The sequence below is a fragment of the Rhipicephalus sanguineus genome, chromosome 5, assembly GCF_013339695.2.
Source record: "Rhipicephalus sanguineus isolate Rsan-2018 chromosome 5, BIME_Rsan_1.4, whole genome shotgun sequence".
In the NCBI taxonomy this organism is placed as follows: Eukaryota; Metazoa; Arthropoda; class Arachnida; order Ixodida; family Ixodidae; genus Rhipicephalus; species Rhipicephalus sanguineus.
In genome coordinates, this window is record NC_051180.1 from 50250952 (window position 1) to 50271672 (window position 20721).

The following is a 20721-nucleotide window of genomic DNA, read 5'->3' on the forward strand; positions in this document are numbered from 1 at the left end:
TACGATATCTGTAAAAACTGTAGTACGACGACGGGATGCAAGAGTCGCTGTAAACTAGATAAATACGTTTAACACTCATTTAGGACGACAGCAATTTATACTGCCGAAACTTATCAAGTTTTGCGTTTGAGGAAGCGCGGGCTCGTCTGCGTCAACACTCGAGTGCCATCGTTCTCCTTTCAAAATAACTATTTATTCAGCTTCTGTTGTTCGAAGCCTGTCAGTGTTTATTTCTTCTTCATAGAATAGGTTCCTGGGAACGCTCTCGGTCGCACCCGCAGGTTATAGTATGTAGCAGTCTATACATACTAACTAAACCACAGTCACGCCTTGAAAGAGCCGGGTAGCGCTCGCGTTCTAGTTAAGTAGACCATGCGAATCAGCGGGTGTACACTTGAGGTAAGTTACTCAAAGCGTTATGCTAGAAAGGAGAAGTTTAGCAATGAAAATCGCGCACAATTTTTGTTTTGCTATGCGAACAGAACAACACGTTGGAGCAGCTATTCTAGCTTTAGTTCCTTAACGTTTGTATGCGAATTATTACGCATTAGAAAAAAAAAACAATAAAAAAAACGCGAGGGTTGTCATTACAGCACGAAGCCTGTATCAGATACGGTGAAGGAAGTGCGTTTATTAAAGGCGGGCACGTGCCTTTAATGGGTACTTAGCCAACGAAGAATGCGTGCATTACGTAGGCGCATCGCAGAGGCCGGCGAGGCGATCGAGGTCGAGAAGGCTGATGTGGCGTTAGAGGCAGGGAAAACTGTTTATCTCTACGAAGCTGCAGTAAGCTATTCGGAGGAAGTTAATGTAAGAACGGGTAGCGTTACCGGCAAGGGCGCCCTGCTGAGCGCGCCTTTATTTCTTACATATCGCCGCTCACTATGCCACTTAGGCACCCAGGGCCACGCTGAGTTATAACGCGTGAATTAGGTGGTTACCGTGCAGTTCTTCCAAGGAGATAGCGGAAATGAGCTTCTCGCGCTTCCTGTACGTCACAAGCTTACCTTAACGTTCGTAAGATGATGATTTAGTGGGATGGGAATATCACACTTTCCTCAATTTAATAATCCTACGAACCAAGGTGCCTTCCTTCATCTATTATTAGGGTCGTTAAATTTGTGAATGCGCACAGTCAAATTCTACCCTTATTCAGAAGTTAGATTTTGTAACCTTGAATAGATGTAAGTGTTAACGATGGCCAGAAAAAAAATCGTCAACAACAACAACAACAACAACAACAACAACAACAACAACAACAACAACAACAACAACGACGACGACGACGACGTGCCCAACGAAATTCGCGCCCCGACGACGACGACAACAACAACAACAACAACAACAACCCAATATGTTACAGCCCAATCTGTTAAGCGTTTGTGCTCTCCTGCCTCATGCACAAACGCTACACAGCTTACATGAAGTTGTAAACCATAAAGAAAAGTAAGGCTGCAGGCTCGAGTGTTTTCTCAACTAGTCCCTTTTTTCTTTCGAGCCAGGGAATACGAGGACGCATTCAGTGTGTCAGTCCGATAAAACATGCAAGAAAGAGTCAGGGAACTTTAGAGGGAAGCGAAACGGAAAGGCGAGTTAGTTGGTACTGGTTCAAACTTATACACTAAAAGCGCTAACACGACAGGGACAAGAAAGGGCACACCACGAGCGCTTACTCACAACTGAAGGCTTTATTGCATCAAAGCTTCCCATATTAACACTATAGGACATTCTTCTGCATCAGTCACCCATCTGGCCATATCAGCCAAAGTGACACTGCTCGAGGAGATAGTTGGAGGGGGAGCGTATGCCTCTGTCTCTCTCTGTTTACTTTGACTAACGGTGCGCATGTGCGGGTAATACGCGAGAGCCCGGTTTGGGTATATAACTTCTTTTGATGCAATGAAGCCCTAAGTTGGGAGCAAGCGCTCGTGTTGCGCCCTTTCTTGTACCAATCGTGTTAGCGCTTTTAATACATAATTATGAATTTCATAGGCTCTAAGTAGTGAAATCGTGACTGCTTAAGTGTCATGAGACCGGCTTTTACTGCTTTGTAAGTACAAATCCTCGCTGGAGGTTTGAGAGGGGTGACTCTGGTACACTGAAACTGACGTTATTGTAGCAGCTGCCTACAGCGGTAGCAGTACACTCTTAATCAGGTTCCGCGTAACGTGCTAGACATAGACAGGAAACTGGACAGTTTTCGTCCGGTTTCCTTGATATAGCCAGCATTAAGCCAGGACCTGATTAAAAATGTAATCGAAGTATGCCGCCGTTTCACCGGCGTCGAAGCCGAAACTTATCGCAAGTAAATGCCATAGATTGATTTTTTCAAGCCGCATCAAAGGCAGTCTAGTATGCGTAAACTTTATTCCGTCTTACTTTTGTTCGGCTCTACACTCTATTATCTTGAAATGACGCATTATTGAAATACTCATGAAGGTTTAAAAACAGTGATATCAAAACCATTTTTCCCTTTCCAAAGACAAGCGCCTCGCACAAACTTGACAAATTCAATATTGTAACGTACAAGAGCAACTCAGACAAACACGATCCAACACAACTCCATCCTTTTTGTTCTCTTTCACTAGACGCCCCTTCACGCGCCAGTCACTTCGTTGGTATGATCCACTACCCAGTCACTTCGTTGGTATGATCCACTACATTCGCCACCCCCTCTCCCCCAGAGTCGGAGCTTGAAGACGAAGAGGCGGGAATACAAAAATCACGCGGCACATAAAGTTTCAACTGTCTTGCATGGGCGGGAGAAACAGGGTTTCGGCTTTTGGTTCCCAGTTCTGGAATAACTTCCAAGCGGAACGTAACAGGGCCTAGGGCTTTCACCACCCGAAATGGACCCGAAAACCGGGGAATAAACTTCTGGCAGCGCTGTGGAGCACGCTGGGTGCGTCTAACCAGCACTAGGTCTCTCGGTTTGAAAGGGGTGTAATTCTCAAGGGAAGGCGAGCGGAATTTCGCCTGGTGATGCGCTATGGCCAGGTGCGCTCTATAGCGAGCCTTCCGAAGGAGCTCCGCAGTACTGGTGTCGTCCGGACGGTGGTGCGCCGTTGTGTTCAAACCAAAGAAACTCTCTTGCGGAAGCCTTGGCGTCCTTCCATAGACAAGTTTGAACGGTGACTCCCGTGTGATTTCCTGCTGTGACGTATTGAGGGCGAAGACAGCTGCGGCAACGTATTCGTCCCAGTTGTCATGACTAGGACTCACGTAAGACGACAGTATATCCTTTATGGTACGGTTTGTACGTTCCACCAGACCGTTTGTTCGTGGGTGCTGAGGGGTGGCCGCTGCATGTTGAATTCCATGGTTATTCAATAGGTCTCTGAATGCACGCGACGTGAAGGCCGTGCCGCGGTCGGTGATGAGCAAGCGTGGTGTACCGTGTCGAAAAACGATGCACATGTTTATGAACGTGAGGACGTGCTGCGCCGAAGAGTTAGGGACGGCCCTGATTTCGGTCCACTTCGTGAGATAGTCCGTGGCAACGATGAGGAACCTGTTGCCGCGCGACATACGTGGAAACGGGCCCATGTGGTCAAGTCCCACTATCTCAAAAGGCGTTTCCGGAGGATGAATAGGTTGCATGGGGACCGGTGGCGGATTTGTGACGGCCTTCCGTGCCTGACAGACCGTGCTCGACAAAACGTAGCGGGAGACGTCAGTCTGCATGCGCCGCCACCAAAACCTCTCTTTGATGCGTGCCAGCGTCTTGTGAAGCCCGAGGTGACCGGCATTCGGGGTGTCATGGCACATGAACAGCACCAATTGTCGCATGGCTGCAGGCACGACAGGCACACACGACCCATCCCGATGATTTTGGTGAAAAAGGATTCCATCTCGGACGACATAAGACGCAGTGAGATTTTCACGACGACGCTTGGGAGTGCGTACTTCCCCGGACAACCGCTGGATTATATCGAGGATTTCTGCGTCTTGTGGCTGTGTGGCGCGTAAATCAAGCACTGCGGTGACTGGCGAGGTGCCGTTGAGAGCTGTCGGATGGCGAGAAAGGTAGTCAGCGTCCTGATGGCGAGCGCCACTCCGATGGACAACGGAAAAGGTATAATCTTGCAGCTTTAGAGCCCACCTGGCTAACTTAGCGCTGAGGTCTTTTTTTTTGTTTGAAGCCAGCGAAGGGCGACGTTGTCGGTAACGACCGTGAAGGTTTTACCATAAACGTACGGGCGAAATTTTTCGACTGCCCAAACTACCGCCAGGCACTCAAGTTCGGAGGCGTGGTATCGGCTCTCTGGTTCACTGAGCCGGCGGCTAGCATAAGCGACCGGCCTCTCCTGGCCGTCCTCGTTAAGTTGCAAGAGAACAGCGCCGAGGCCAATCCCGCTGGCGTCCGTGTGTAGAATAGTCGGCGCATTCTCGTCATAGTGCGTGAGTGTCGGTGGTGCCTGAAGGGCAGTCTGGAGGTCGCGGAAGGCAGCTTCTTGATCGGGACCCCATTTCCAGCGAACTTCTTTCTTCAACAATTCGTTGAGAGGTGCTGCGCGGGAAGCGAAGTCAGGGACAAAGCGCCGGAAATATGAAGCAAAGCCTAGGAAACTTTTAAGCTGCTTAGCCGTGGTGGGAGGCGGAATACAGCGATGGCTTGGAGCTTGGTCGGATCAGGGCTGATGCCTTTGGCGCTGACTACGTGTCCCAAGTAAGTAACTTCCGAGAAGCCGAAGCTGCCACCAAATGTGACGTACAAGAGCAACTCAGATAAACACGATCCAACACAACTCCATCCTTTTTGTTCTCTTTCACTAGACTCCCCTTCACGCGCCAGTCACTTCGTTGGTATGATCCACTACAATATTATCTTCATGTTTCATCGCTTTAATTTACTAGTTTCGTCAACATTTTTTCATTTATATTTTGAGCAACCACAGACATGATGGATGTAACAGCCTTGCTTAAAATCGGCGTGACTACACAACCGTGCGTTTCGAATGTAAACACAGTGGTGAACTTTAGAGACGGTGCGAGTTTTACGATTTATACATGTGCTGCTATTCAGTATGGCATGTTGTGGATGATTCAGTACGGCCTGGCACACACATTGTGCCGTTGAGGTAAGATGCTTGCTCGCGCGTGTTCGTCATGCATACTTACTTACGACGTTGAAAGCGCTGAATACAACGAAGTTCCGGCACTTGTCTTTGCGCTGGCGAGCGAAAATGCATACACCATCGTTTATCGCTCGTTGATCGCGTGAATGTAAGAGCGCCTGCCGGCTGTGCGTGTTTAGTGCGCCCAGGCACAGAGCGGTTCGCCGAACGCCCTGATTAGTGGCTTAAGCTAAGCAAACTTAGGCACGCTATGCTTAGCTCCCGCTGAAAACTGCGCACACACTGTTCCAAAATTCGCGCCCCGTGGCGCAGGTAGGTGTCATAAATCTCACCATAAGTTGAAAATGCAAGGCTCAATGGCTATTAATCTGCAGCGAATGCATAATTCCTAACTTTGCTGCCACAAAGCGCACCGAACTTTGGAAATGGAAGTTTATGTATTTAGTACTAGCGTTTATTTCGTTTCTCACGGTGTTAATTCTCCTGCCAGAGAGAGGCAGTATGTTTTCAAAGTGACATAGGATTATGTGGAACGTGAGTTTGCACATTTTCGTACGTAGGCAGACTATACAAAGGCGAGACCGCAGTCCCCCCTCCCCCCCGATTTGCAGCCCTGCCTCCGCCGTATTGGCTTCGTGCAACTCGGCCCTCCGCGTCAAAAAGTCGCAGAACCCTGTTATAAACAAACGAACATTTTCTCCGCACGCGATTGGTCGAGGATCCCGCGTACGTCCCTTGTTCGTGAAGTTTGCGCGATCGTCGACCAATCACGTGCGGCGTAAAAAATTGCGTTCTTTTATAGAACGCGTACAATGTGACGCCCGCAGACTGCTACCTGCTGCTTTATATAACTACCACGACTGCGAATCGGTTCGTCATAATGGACGCGAACCAGGTTAGATTTATTCAACGTTAAGCAAGACTACATCAACTCGAAATGCTTGTGCTATAAAGATTTGTCTTCACGCTTTCTGTTGCGTATCGCCTGCATTCGCAGAGAACGTGTTTTAGGTCTTCTAGGACGTTACATTGAACGCACAACGGTGAGTCCGACAACTCGATTTTGTTCTTGAAGTAATGAGTGTAGGCGACGTTCAGTCTTTGTAAACAGTGTAGTCTATGTATGTGTGTGTGGTTAACAGTGTATATATCATAATCATCACCCTGGAGCACCTGGAGTAGCATGTCAGGCGAATAGCCAGGCAAACATCTCCAGCTTTTCATTAAAACATTTCTCTCTCTCTCTTCACGCTCAGAAGAGCCAGAAGTGTGGTGGTCTTTATTGAAAGCCTTTCATTCGTATTAGCGCACGTTAATGAAGTTTTCTGCATGTCGCCCCTTTTGCGTGGTTCCCAAGGGAGCGAAGGATTTTGCCTGTCAGCATTGACGACAGCATGAACAAGAGCGCTGGTGGCCTGAGTGGTAGTTTCGAACTGTGTCCTGGTATGGCATTCTGATTAATGCACGTTGGAACCGCCACCTGTGTTGATTGCGGAAGTGGGTGTCTGCAGAGAACATTTGCGCAGTCCCCTGAGATCTGTCGCTTGGAAACAGTCTGCCTGCTTGATTGTGCCGTATTGTTCGTGTGCTGCCCAAAAATGTTAGTCGAACTCAAACTGTGCCCTAAGTATTTTTATGCGCTTTGTACACGTCAAGGAGGCGTAGACAGATATAGATAGCTGAGGAACTAAACGCAGAGTTTATATTTGTTACGAAAGCCTGCGTTGACCAAGGCTTTCAAAGTCTTCAAACGGGCCTTCAGCGAAACAGAACACAGATTCAATAGTCTGCAGTTGGAGCATGAAACTTGAGGAAGGGGGGGGGGGGGTGTATTCTGCGGTGGAGTGTGGGGCGTACTTATTTAGTTAGTGCTCTGCATTTTTGCACCTTTTGCTTCGCCAATACTCCTGTTGGTAGGAATGCGCTTGTCGTCAAACGCTCGTCCGTGTCTTCTGCGTCCTTGTCTATAGTTTGTGCGCGTCCATTTTTTCCTTGCAAGTATGAACCAACATGCTCAGCAGCTAGTTTTACTGAGCTTTTTGTTTACTGTGCAGTGACGGTATGGCGGCTCTAGTTTAGTTTCAAATTTTCGGGAAACTCCAAGTTTTATTGACTTACGGTACTACTAACACAAATATTCTGTTGAGAACGGAAACACCAGGCGAAGCAATGCCTTAGCATTGCGAAGATACGACTGAAGGGATCGTTTATCAGGCAAACGTATACCGACAGAGGCGCAGTATTTTGGCTGTACATTCCAGTATGTTTGCACAGCCATAATTGCACCTACACTAGCTTGTGCAACAGTTCCCAGAAACGACCATTTCTGAGGAAGGAGCCGTGGCACCTGCCAGCAGAAAAAAAAAAAGGTTGCAGCGCTCGGTTACCGTCGTTTTATGTTTTTGTACGGTCGCCCCGAGGCGACAGCTCAAACCGTAGGTGATGCCGAGGTCATGATTTGCGGCTTTTATGATTTCTTGTCGGCAGCAGGTCGATTAATGTCATTATACAATCATGCAATTAGAATCAGCATGTTGTTGGTGCTTTTAAAAACAAGAAGTTCGCCGCAGTAAGGCCGTCTCCTGAAACACGGGTCTGGTAACGGCGCAAAGCAAACAGATAAGAGTCGTTTCAAAACAGCGAGATAGCGTACTTTCGCAATTTGGGCGTACTTTCGCAATATGTATAAACAATCATTCTGTGCAGAAAAAAAACAGTGCCGCCACTTCGACAAGCACGATGTTTAGTCGATATTTTTCGCGCATAAAAACACGCAGAAATTTTGATGTAGCCATTGATTATGAATGTTTCACTACTGCGGGGACTAATAAACAAAAAGCTACAGTGTTCAGCAACTGAAATACTTAAGGGTTCATTCGCAACTGCGACTGTAGAAGTCATTCGAAAGAAGTGGTCATAAATGTTCTAGCACATTGGAGTCGCAAATAGTCACAAATGGGTGCTATTGGTTGAAAAACGACCGTTTTTTATCCATAGTTCAATGCTACATTTCGTAGTTGCGCAAATGCAAACTTTAGCACAGAGCGAAAACGAAGTATACGCTTCCAAAGCAACGTCGAGCGGCGCCACAGCGCTTATCGCAATTGGGAATGTCGAAGGCCAAAACACTGCTGCCCCCGCTTCCGCGCACGCGCAGAGCTTTCGGATTGCGCCTGCGGTGCGTCACTATGTGACTATTGCTGACTAGCAGTGCTCGGGCCGAATGAGGAGCGCATGCGCGCACGTGTCCTTGCCACTGCCGCTGAAAAATAGAGCGACAAACCGCCTTCGCGGGCAGCGTCTGCCTCCAGTGAGGCATAGCTCGACCGCATGAGCGTCGCGCCCGAACTTGAGCTTGGGTTCCCTATACTACACGGTATTCCTAAATTTACACCCAGGGGGCGACCGGAGATCTGTTCGTTCCGCTTGTTTGTTCTCTTGGGGAAGAACAAGCACGCTGATTGGCAGAAGCGGGAGATGCCACTCAAGGCCGAGGGGTGTCACCATTTCTTTTTTTTTTTCTGCTTGATATTTTCTTTTTTGGTGACGTCATATCGCGTCATAACGAGTAGGGTGATCGGAGATCTCTGTTCTGCGCCGTTCGTTCTGCGCACCCATTCTGGCGGCGCACGCGATTAGCCGAAGCCGGAAAAAACCACGTCTCTGAGGGGCGTAGCTATTTTTATTTTTGCTTGATCTTTTATTTTTTGGTGACGTCATACCGCATCATAACGAGCATGTCGTCTGCTACAAACGAACGGATCGCGAAGCCGTTCGCACGCGTTCTCTCGAGCGAACAAACGCCTTCGCACGGCATGATACGGCGGTTGCGGCTGCCGCAACAGCTGATTTTCAGAAAATGGCGCTTGCGACGTGTACTTCTCTTGCCGTTGGAGGTGCGAGATGCGTTTGAAGCCATGAGCAAGTGCGGCGTCGCTTTCAGTTCTCGAAACGAACAGTGCGAACGAAATAAACGGGCCTGCCACTGGGCTGTGGTCTTACGCGCAGGGACTTCTTAGTTCAAAAGCGCTACCAGCTCTTGCCACGTGTCGTCCCGGTCCTCACTCGTGAACGACGGCCCCAGCGGGCGCGACGGCGTAGCTATCTGTGGGTGCTCTTTCATAAAAGCCAGCAGAAGCTCCCTTTGACGATCCGACACCCGGGAGCCAAGCCAGACATTCCAGTGGGACGACATTTTGAAAAACTGCGCCAACCGCTACTTTTTTTTTTTCGCGTGCGTGACTTAACATAGCAAGCACCGTTAGAAAAACTAACACCAATAAATATCAGCACTCAAAGCTATTGCTGTTTCCGAAACTGCTTGAGCTTGAAAAGAAAAACAATATCTTTTCGTATAACAACTGTATTTATTAGAAGGCGAGAAACACTTCGTTTTGAAATATTCGGTCCCTTTGCCGAGGACAAACGATGCGCGTCTATTTCCGGAAAGCTCGCCGCTCACCGTTGGCTGTCGTCTTCCTCTCGGCGGAATAGAGCTGCGGACCGCCCACTTTTGTGACGTAACACCGCCAGAACGAACGCGGAACGAACAGAGATCTCCGATGCCCCCCCGTGCTCGGTGCTTTTAATCTTTAACCTGTCCTCGTCTCGTAACACTAACTCCCATTTTCAAGCAAGAAATGATTGTGTACGACGTTCCTACATTACGTCTCGTGATTGTTATCTTTTCTAGAGGCTACGAAAGTATCCATATATGAAATTTGCTACGGCACACTACGCCCTCTTCATTGTTTTTTTTTGTCGCCCAACTGAGACTGGCTCATACCCACGAAGGGGATTGGCCACACTGACAATTATAAACGGATATGCAAACCCTATGAAATGTCAAAAGAAGAAGAACGAAACGCGATGTAAATAAATATTGAAAGAGTTAAGTAATTCAAAAAGCCGTAGGATAAAGATTGAAAAAAGAAATAAATAATAAAAAAATTGGTTTCAGTGGTCGGTAACAATAGTAGCGTACTCTTCCGGTTGCTTGAATGAACGTGTATAGCGCAGTCCTAATAGCAATGCGGCTTGCCCCAAACTGATCGGCTCCAAACGATAACAGGCTTGAAGTAGTAAGTGGTAAACCCAGCCTACCAGTCGGCATTTGAAGAAACATTCTACGGAGTGAGGCAAAACAGCGGCATGATAGAAAAAAGTGATCTGTCATTTCCTATTCATTGCAAACTACACAGAGATTAGTTAATGAGAAGCCAGATTTATGACAGTAATAATTTAACCGGATAACTCTACAGCGAAAGCTTGTGAGGGTCACCTCGCATTGACGTGAAAGGCATTTGGTAGTGTTCCATGAGAACTGTAAGTGCCGGTACTCCTGTGAATGTATGAGAGCTGTTTTTGTGTTTTTAAATATAATAGGCGTTTGACTCTCTCTCCAGTAATGGAAGAAAAAAAAAAGGGATGCTACATGTAATACCGGACCATCTAAAGACGCCGTTGAGAGTGAGTCAGCTGCTTCTTTTAGAAAGATTCCAACATGCCTGGGGACCCATACCAGCCAAACTTACCACCAAGCCGAACTTACATACTAACCGAATTGTTATTATACGTTACTTCGCTTTCCCACATGTCTAAATAGTTTAGAACGTAGCTCCGACAGCCGCGGAGCCTCTGCAACGCTGTCGCCTGTTCTGAATTTTCCTTGTTGAGGCGGGAATGACTTTTCACAGCTAGGGGACTGGTTAAAGAAAGTTGGCAACGTGTGTGTCACAACGATAACATTTGAGAGGATTATTAACTCAGGCAACACAGACTCTCCAGCAGGCGTAATGAAAGCCTCATTATCAAGTGCAAGAAATCACACGTCAATGGACCTCTGTAGGCAGGTCTTCGAAAAAAACAAAGCATTCAATAACTTTTCGCTGCAATGTAATGCAGCAGCCGTTAATTAATATTCTGTTCATTCAAAGCTGTAAGGCTGCTTAGCAACAGTTCACGTGGAAGAAACCAACGATTTGTGAAGGTGATTATTAAGGCGAAGCATAGGCAAATAGAGAATGTGGACATTTATGATGAAATGACCGCAGATTTCGCCCGCGCTTTTGGCTACTGTTCATTGCTCTTGATTAATGAATCAAGCCGTCACCAGTTTGCAGTGATGAAAACCGGAAAACAAAATATGAAATCCAAATTTATTATTCTCCCAGGGCCGGCTGCTTCCTCTAATTAGCAAACGAAACCAGTGGTACTTCAGCCGGCTCTAACGATCGTATGAAATTACGGTGGTTGGAATACGGGGGTTGCAATTTATCTCGGGCTGTTTCATTTACTCAACCTACGTGGTTTCATAATCGAGGGAGATATCAACAACACGAAACATTTAGTAAGGAGTGGGAGTAGGAGTACGTAACTATATGGCCAACTACCAGAAACCAAGCTTAAAAGAAGGAAACTTCGCGGATGTGATTTTTGTAAACTCGCAAAACTGTTTAAACAGATGTCGGTTTTGTTCAAACCAAAGTGTAGCTAGGCCTGCCTTTTTAAATTGTTTTCTTTATTGCGCTGAAGAGGCAATGAAGAACCATTTTTTGTTCGTAACTCTCGCGCTTTTTCTTGCTCGGATTGTGCAATAATATGGATATTTTTTTTTTGGTACGGCTCATAGATAAGAACCCTGGTTTTAGTGGAACCGGGTACTTATCTGGTGACGCGTGTCGAAGCCAGTCTGTACATTTGTTGAGAAGAGCGCTTGTCGTGAGGCTAGGTACCGCACACAGCGGTAGTTTTAAATTTAGTCCGGATGATCTAGGCAAAGAAATATACCAGGCGTGTCTCATTTGAATAAAACTGAACCAACATCAAGCACATGTTAGTCCTTTGTGCCTGTACATTTCAGTATTATGTTTGGCTTTAGGTCTATTCGAAGAGCACTGTCATGGTGTGCGTTAGTTTAGTAGTGCTTACACTGCACAGTTGGCATGCGTTCTTCCGTTACCCAGAAAGTGCTCATTCTTTCTATGTAGACGGAGTGCGCTTGTATGTACGTGTAATGTGTGCGCTGTGTTATCTGAGACAGAAACAGAGCTCTTCTGTTTTTTAATCGCGTATTAGAACAGCTCGGTCTCGTGTACCCCATCTTCTAGTTTGAAAAGATGCTAAAAAAACACTTCGAGGTTTGTAGAGCAAAGACGCACATCAGCGCGTGTGAACTTTTTTTCGCAGATATTTTCCGATTTTTAGTTCAATAAGAAGCTTGATAACGTTATTCCAAATAAAGCGGCGATATAGTATTGTATAAACATGATTGATATTTGTAATTTTATGTTGCTGCAGCAGCTCTGAATGTTCAAAAATGCCATTGGTTCCTTCCCAGATATAGACGGGCGCTGAGAAAACGCAGCCGAAGCGTTTGTGTATATTATTAGGAAAACAGAATGCGAGGGCGCAGTGCAAACGACGTGTTTTCCTGCCTAGATATACGTATATAGGTCCCGAATTTCATGCTATGACGTTAAATGTTTGCCGTTGACTTCGTTGGCATGCGTCCAAGATAACTAATTCTCGCGCCAGCTGTTCGCCTATACCTCGAAGTTGCGTCCTCTGTGGATACTTTTGGCATACTTCTAATTTTAGGAACTGGCAGGAATGGAATGCTACTCATGTATGCTGCACATTGGCGAGCCTGTCGGAATTTCTCGCGGTGTCTCCCAATGCCACATTTTGCTCTCTCGGGAAACATCGCAATCGGCGCCACTGCGATAATTTTGCATCTGTTGGTGGCTACCATAACGAAGTTACCAGAAAGTGAGCACACGTGCACTTTCAAAGTGGCAATTGTGGTTAAGATGATGAATCTGCAATTTCATTATGGTTAAGTGGATGTCAGTAACCGTAGAAGGACAATTTCTTTTTAATCACCAAGGCATTATTCTCGAATGAAGAGAAGGAGAGGTACATGAAGACAGCGAGGATGGTAAATTAACGCAGGGGCTTTTGGATGCCGCCTTAGCGGAAATGTCATGTTTGAAAGCACATAAGTTTGGGCACGTTTGTATTCTACTGCAGCCACATAGCGCAGGGATTTGCGCAAGGTCATTTTGATGAACAGACTGTTGGACGAGTTGGTAATGCATTATGTGGAAACTGCGCGAAAAGCGTAGACAAAGGGAGAAACGGACGACACAAGCGCATTTCACATAAGTCATTTTGATATTGTCACGTGGTCGTGCCGGGGAAGAAAACGCAGCCGGGCTATTAAATGTGAAAATCTTTATTGGAGAAACTTGTGCCCAGGAAACAAAAAGCCAAATTACAAGTAATACACGCCGTGCACTCGTAGCGGCAATCGCAGTCGTTGGCCAGCGGTAATCTGATTAGCGTGAAGGCGCGTAGGCATTTATACATGTGGCATCGAAGATTTCAGCATTATCGTTGGTGGTAGCGTTAGTTCCAGAATAAACTGTACTGTTCGCGTTGCGCGCTCCAGCTTATCAGAGAAATCTAAAATAATCGCGAATTTTCGACATTCCGGCGAGGTGTGCGCAAGGCAGTGGTTACATATATTTAACCGGTCGTTTACAAGAAAATAGAAAAAGACGCGCGCGTGGCAATATGCGACGGAGGGTCGTTTCTGAAGATGTCCTTGTGTTGGTTTCTGCGCTAACAGACTGACTTGAAATAGCCACGTGGCATGTGAAAGTTCTGTAGTAGGTACTTAATTGTCAATTACGTAATTGATGATAGTTTTTAATGGTCTCAAAATTCTTAAACGTTTCAAAAATGTGTTTCAGTCAAGGCGTAACACGCTAATTTCTTTGCCATCCGTTGGCTTTTAAGTTATAACTATCTGCGATAAGGTTACTGCGTAGGAAAAAGCTGTGCGAAAAAAAATAAATCTACAGAAAATAAAGAATAAACAGTGAAACTTGAGAACTAAGGAAAAGAAAACTTGGAGGACGCTTGAGCTTCGCCTTCAAGAGCAGAGCGCGATAGCTTAAACGGGCCCTGTGCCTTCTCAATTGCTGGCCTGGCTTCGGTTCTCGGTGCATACCTGAACCGTGCCGTAAGGAAACGAACGACTGTACGCGTAATATTGGCCGTTTCAATGTATCCTAGGATGCCTACTGCAAGTACAGTTGTTGAGTGATTATTTCTTTTGCGAATCAGCGAAGGGCCCACTACGCGCCCGTAAGGCAACACGCGATCATACGCAGCTGTTCACTTTGTTGATGCTTTTGCTGCTGCTGATGATGAAATATGCCTGAGCGCTTTATAATGGATGGGCCTTTAAAACACCCACTCGTAGTGCAATTCACATGTTTTGACTCCTGACGCGATTCTACGTTTCTGCCACGCAATATTACATGCTTAATGAGACTCATTCCACTACGTGACATTCATATATTGTTTTTTTTCCGAAGCAACTTCAACAAATAGCGTGCCTCTGTGGTAGAACAACCGCTTGTCCCGCAGACGGCCTCGGTTAGATTCTCACTTGAACCCTAGGATTTTTTATGATTTATTTTATTTGCATCTTTGCATCATCGGGCAAGCTGATGATTTTTCGCTCACAACCAACGACGCCGACACGGACGCCGACACCCACGCCGGCATCGGAATTTTTGCGCAACGAGTTCTTTAGCGGTATCGAGTTCAAATGCGCTAGTAGGAAATACCGGCAACCAAAACCAAAACGAAGCTTAAAGTTGCAAGGTAGCTTTTTTGCACTGCAGTTGTGTCTAACAGACAAAGCACGCTTTACAGGCAAGCTCATTGTGATGGACAGGTACACACGTTCCATTCTCATAACGCTTTCCTCGCTCGTATTTCTCTTTCCCATAATGCAGGGTAGCAAACCGAAGTCGCGTCTGGATTAGCGCCTTGCTCTTTCTTCATTTCCTCCTCCTCCTTTTGTGAACTATCTATGATTTCTGATTAAAAAAATCGGGATTACTATCAGCCTTCACGTTGTCCGAGGCAGCCGATGGCGGTTGTTTATGAGCGCTGGGGCTACTATAAGCATCGATTTGTGTTTTGGGTGCGTAGCACTTTAGGTGCCTGACATTTCGTCCGTCCGTGTCATGTGGCGTGATGACGATCAAAATTAAGTGGCCAATACAGGCCTAAAACGATGGTAGCAATGCTCAAAACCGGGCTAAAATAAACCAGGGTTTAATATAATATAATAACCAGAAATAACCAAAACAAAATTGCAATAACCAACTTAAAATCGATTAAAACGCTTCGAAAACATGCAGCTGACACACGCGCAATGCAAAAGAGGGCGCCACCGTCTCGCCGCCAAACGCGTGATTGCTTCTTCCACTGGCGCTTCTCCAGCGTCTTCGTCGCTACATTTGAAAGGGAATACAACCTGACGGAACTCGCTGCGGACGACACGTATCTCAACTGCCGTAGCAAGCAGGAAGTAGATAAAGCGCCGCAAAAAGTAGCGCGCATGTCGCACAACGAGCTTGCGAATCTCCCTAACAAGATTCCACTCGTGCAGGGGATCCCTACACGCTTACCTCAAAGATTTACTTCATCGGTGGTTTGGTCAACGGAGCAGTGGGAACTCTACGAACGGGAATCGCTGGGTGTCCGTGCTACGCACTTCCTCTGGTTTCCCAGTAGTGGAGCTGCATTTAGCGCAGGATTTAGAACTACACTAATCGCTACAAAAGATCTTTTTCTTTTCAGAGTTCAACTTGGGACGGGAAAAATACGAGAAGCCCGGCGAAAGGAATATGGCTCTATGTGGCTGCAAGGTTTCAAAATGAAGGGTCACATCCGGGCACTGAACGCGAAACAGGGGCTGGCGTCTGCTCGATATATTGACTCGCACTGAGATTAATTTCTGCTTCTTTATATTTTGCTTGTTCCAAATGATTGATTTCAGCAGTTTGCAGTGTTTACAATCAGGTGCGTTTATTAAAGAGCTTGAAATCGCAAAACAATAATTGTTGCTATGTTGGCTAAAATACTATTATATTGCCAAAAAACGTCCTCTGCAATGTGCTGTGCTTTTCTAAACGTCTACAGCTCCTTCTTGGAACAAGGTCATGCAGCTCACATTAATCGTGATCCACTAACTATGACCCTGCTCGTAGCTGAAATGTACTATTGGAGTGAGTCTCATTTCTTTAAAATTTTGCGACCTAACGAATATCATGTAAAGTGTTTTTATTCACACGCGCACATCACGCGTGTCTATCGTAGCATCGTCCAGGCTAAAACCGTTATATACGATAGTATATGTTCATCATAATGACTATCGTGGCTTCTTGAGGTTTCGCTATAAGTGGCGGTTATCTTTTATAGTCTTTGGACACGCTATAAAAACACCTCGTCTGCATGTTAACATCGTCGTTTGACCCGGCAACGAGTGTTAGCGCCATTACCACCAACGCCGAGTGCCTATTAAAAGACACAACCTCAAGCGTAGCCTCCCCTCATAAACTCTCTGTATTTGCAAATATTCCTTCCGACAAGCGTCTGCGACCTTAAAGTAACGAGAAAGTCAATAGCGCGAACAAGTGGTTTGAATAATGACATTACTGTATTTATGTTTAGCCACCGACAAAAAAGCATGGAATGCTGCACCATAGCGTGGCTGGCTAACGTCCACGCCTTTTCGACGGCTTTTCTCTCTGTCCACGACTTTTCTCTGTCTCTCTCTCCTTCTTTGGTTATTGAAGCTGGATGCTTGGATACCGCTATCAGGGTTAAATTAGGGCAGCTATGTCGCTGCTTCCAGCGTTGCAAATGCCTACTATGCACAGACGTCTTATAATGAACATTATGGTTGCGGTATGCTATTTTACTGCCGATTAAACATATATGTTTTTCTCTTATAGCTGAGAAATATCACACGTTCTTTTTCTTATACCCTTGACGCGTCGGTAGGATATAAAACATCGCCGAGGCAGGCGAAGGACTATGTAAAGAAAAAGATCGCTTTGCTAAAACTAGCGATAGCCAAGTTTTACCGAACCACACGTGCTGCACGCCCGACAGATGCCATTTTTACGCCAGCCCTAAACAGTGTTAATGGTCATCATTTAGCCGGTCGTGATGCGCCACGTTATTACTTCAGCGTAGTTATTTACACTCGTAAGTAGTTTCATACTTTCAGACTTGGTGTTACGAGCGTTCTTGCTTGTTGCTCAGAAGCACACATTTACGCATTGCCGATGCTTACGAGGCAGGGCGTAAACATACGACTACACACGCAACAATAAATAAAAGATTAAATGAAAGGCACTTAGTCCTCGGTGAAGCTGTAACCACAACGCGCTCGAAGTAAAACACAAGCTATTTTGCTTTATGTGTGGTCGATTCTTGTATGCCGGTACTCATTATAATGCTCGATGAGCTGTTACAAAATAATTCAAATGATGACCAAGAATGAGATATAGCAGCCAGTGACGTTTTGGATAACTGCCTTTTAGTTTTGTCGTTAACAAATACAGTATATACAGGGAGGCCTGGAGGCCAGTACACCCATGTTATACTCCCACTGTTTATAGGAAAAGCCAGTTCCTTCTGGTCCAAGAACACGAATAAGACTAGTAATGAACTTGCGCCCGATTTGATATTCAACGCAGCTTTTAATGATTGTCTTCAACTTCTCTGGACTAGATCTTAAAGAACAATGATCGAGGGATCAAGGGATCAAGGGTACAAGGCTTAACAACCAAGGGTTCCAGTTGTCCACAAGTGCTGAAGATTGGCCGAGTTGGTTTGTGGCACTTGAACTATAGGAGGTGGAGGAGGATACAACGTTGATTAATGTGCAGCGCATCACGGGAAAAGACGAAGAAACATCCGAGCCCGCCAGGCGAAGGGACCGAGCGCTTTCGTCTGATCGGCTCGGCTGTTTGGTCTTCTTTTTCCTTAATGCGCTGCAACAGTTCAAGTTCCAGTTATGCTGTCTCTTCATTTTTTTTTGCCTTATCGACGCAACACGCGCGAACATGCCGTAATTCTTCATTCTCAGGGGCGCTGCGAATCTATACACAGTGCAGGAAACAGTTATGTTCTCTTTAGGGAGCAGCGTTATCTGTCGGAGGCATTGATTATTGTTGAATGCATGCATTCATTTGAGTAGAGACGTTCCATAAAACTGCCGTATTTCACATTTGAAAAACCGATAGGAAATTAAGCCGACACAAGGCAGCTTTTTGAACGTATTCAAGCCTGAACGAGAAGGGAAATCTGGGCTAGTTGGTTATAGTTCATTTTCGATCAGCTTATACAGCGCAAGAAGATACGAGGACGCAGACCGAGTACTGCGCCTGCGTCGTGTCATCCTTGGTCTGCGTCCTCGTCTTTTCTTTCGCTGTAAGCTGATCGAAAATGCATTCAATCATTTCAAGTCATTTGAAGATTCAGAAGGAAAAAAAGTGAAAGTGAGCACGGAAGGTAGCACTTAGCAGCGAAGATTCATGGCAGGAAGGCTTCGGAAGAAAAATGAAACAAAAAATTCGGCAGATCCCACGTACCGTAGGAGTCGATGTTATGCGAAGCATGCGGCGGGAAGGTGACTGTGGCGTAATTTTTTTACTAAGTGACACGTTACAAAATGACGCTAAAGATTTGTATAAATTTTATACGCACTCATACATATGTTGAAGAGCCGCATATGGGTTATATAACCAGTTGTTAACGGTTGGGTAACGCTGCCAATGGCAACGTCGGTATTACCAGCACCAGAAGCGGTAAGCTGATAGGTATTGCTTATACTTGTCCCGAGAACGCACGCACGTTTCACGAACCCGTGAGCATGTGTGGAAGAAGTTCTTGACAGTTCTTGAACAAGGGCATCATCACCGTGATCAGTGAGCACCAGCAGCTGGTCACGACTCTACGGTCGTGATCATGCTGACGAGAGGTCCCTGTGTAGTGAAGTAGGTGGTATAGTACAGCTGTTGTAAATCGTGGATGCCTCGATCATTTCGCCGACAAATTGTCTGTCGATAGAGTCGGCGACATGTTGGAACTTGAAGTCACTCTTCGCGTTGGTGAGGTTTAGGCCGTAGAGGCTGGTAGGCCTGGATAGTGCTACGTAGACCAACATCAGTGGAGGGCGCTTGTCGTATTCGTAGACTACCTGGGCGTATGTGGCCTACGTAGCCTAGTCTACAAAGCGGCTGTCAATCTGGCATCATCTTCGGTCAGCATGAGACCATCGCCCAGCCTCGTAAGAAATGAAGAGGACACTGTGTCGTTCTGGTGGACGAAGTGCGCTTTACGGGGCGGTGATGTGGATATCATATGCAACTTTCGTTAATGTATTCCTCTGGGGTCGAGCAGTGCTTCAATATAGCTTGCTGAATCAGGAATACAAACGTGATGTTTATTAGACTGCTATAAAAGTGGAGCCAACGCTGGAACCACATACGTTAATCTGATATGACGCCTGTATCGTAGGAGTACACATCGTAGGAGTATCATGTAGTGTTTATTGTTTTCTTGTAAAATTAGATAGCAAGCCCCACAACCACAATTGACGTTGCACCGATATTACGCCTGCGTAGGCTGGTTTTCCAAACCAGTTTATAGACGTGGCGTGGCTCAGTGGTAGAACACCTGATTGCCACGCAGAATGCTTGGGTTCGATTCCACCTGGGATCCTAATTTTCATTCTTTCCATTCGTCGAGTCAACGCTGCCGATGTTGGTTTTCCTTAACGCTCCAGCATTGAAGTTACCATTATCTGTTCTCGCCGTTCCTGGGTAGATATAAACTGTCAATCACCTGTGGCGCATACCCGTACACCTAGGTCCGTGGTAAACGGGCATGTGCCACACGTGTCTAGTGGAAAGGGTTTGACGACGTACGTGACAGGATTTTCACGTTATTCATGTCACGACCCGACAATCATATTCGTCAAATCTTGTTACCCTCCCATGCCAATTTTGGTCTACACCAAGTTAAGGAGGCGATCATGAGAGCACCCAGACGTAGGCGGCTAGATAGATAGATAGATAGATAGATACGTAGATAGAAACGCTCAAAGTGCCAGAGGTTCGCTAAGAAATGCTTCGCATTTAAAAAATTGCACTAAAGAACTTGATTCTTTCAGGGAAACTAAATTGCGGTTCACGATAGATACTTCTCGTAAAAAATTAAAAAAAAATGTACAGTTTACCAGCGTATAAATCGATTGTAGAGAGGACTAGATCAGCTGAAAAAAGTACTACATAGTCAATATAACTAAAAAAAGTCACAGTTTTGCCGCAAGGGCGAAGCAATGCATGCGATAGCAAGAAATTGGAATGTCACACGAAGAACTACAAGCAGCTCGATACTTGCAGTGCGCCGCTGAAGCACAAAGAAGCACGCCCCAAATGAACGCACAGGTATACACAGGACAAACGTGAACTCACAACTGTCCCAGTTGTTACGTTTTTGTGCTTGAGCAACGCGCTGCAAGTGTCGACAATATTAGCTTGTTTTGGTTGTTTGCTTGTTTCCACAAAATTATGGCACATACCCACTCTTGGAGATTGGCCAAGACTGCGTGTCGACGACAATGGACAAACAGACGCTCTTAGATATTAAAGACGATAGTCTTTCTTGGGGAACTTAAACGCAGAAATTTTGGTCTGTCTTTCTGTCTGTCTGTCTTTCTGTTTTTCGGCACGTCCCTCGATTCAGCCACTTGGCCAAAGTT